This window comes from Pygoscelis adeliae, unplaced genomic scaffold, assembly GCF_000699105.1.
Source record: "Pygoscelis adeliae isolate BGI_AS28 unplaced genomic scaffold, ASM69910v1 Scaffold803, whole genome shotgun sequence".
Taxonomy (NCBI): Eukaryota; Metazoa; Chordata; class Aves; order Sphenisciformes; family Spheniscidae; genus Pygoscelis; species Pygoscelis adeliae.
This window is the reverse complement of record NW_008824537.1, coordinates 270,480-271,271: the sequence shown is the minus strand read 5'-3', so window position 1 is coordinate 271,271 and position 792 is coordinate 270,480.

Below are 792 nucleotides of genomic sequence, written 5' to 3'. Positions count from 1 at the left end.
GGTCAGGGTGGGTGACCTTACTCTGCGAGGGTTTGTCTCCGTTCACCCCAGAAATGGGTGCTGGAAAATGAGCTTCCCAGCCCTGGGCGTGGGGCTGGCAGCGACTGCAGGGTGCGGGTGACCTGTGGGCACGGGACCGGCACTGTCTGTGATGCCTGGGGGCACCGGAGTCCTTCTAGATGGAGAGGTTGGTGGCGAGGCGGGCAGGAATGGGAGTGGGTTGAGAGATGCAGAACCAGGAGGAGGAACTGGGTCCTGTGCCAGTGCAGCCCTGCAGCGAGCAGCAACCACCCGCTGCCTCTTGATAGCTCTGGTGCAAACCTTCAGGACAGGCTTTAGCTGGGATGAAGGTGCCTGGAGCATCCTCGTTCCACAGCCGGGTCGTGCTCTGCCCCGTGCAATCTGCCCCTTGCAAACCTCCCCGCCGTGAGAGCATCTACCAGCTGGCACAAGCCGCCTTGGCCAGGGCCCTGAGCTGCCCCGCGGCGCTTGAACCCCCAGCTTAACCCCCCCCCATGGCTCCTGCAATCAGCCCCTGCTGCGCCCCGGCTCCCGGGCACGGGAGAGGAGCGATGCCCACGCTGCCGGGAAGGGAATCGATGGCGAGGAGCCGACCCGCACCCATCCTGGGTCCCTCCGAACCGCCTCTTCCCCAGTTTCCCAGTGCATTTCTATAAATCAAGCTCTGGCATGCCCCCCTCCCCCGTGGCGGGGTTTGGGGGGTCACCTGTGACCCCTGGCAGATGGTGCGGGGACTCCCACCCCTTCCCCAGGAACTGTTGCAGCCGGCCC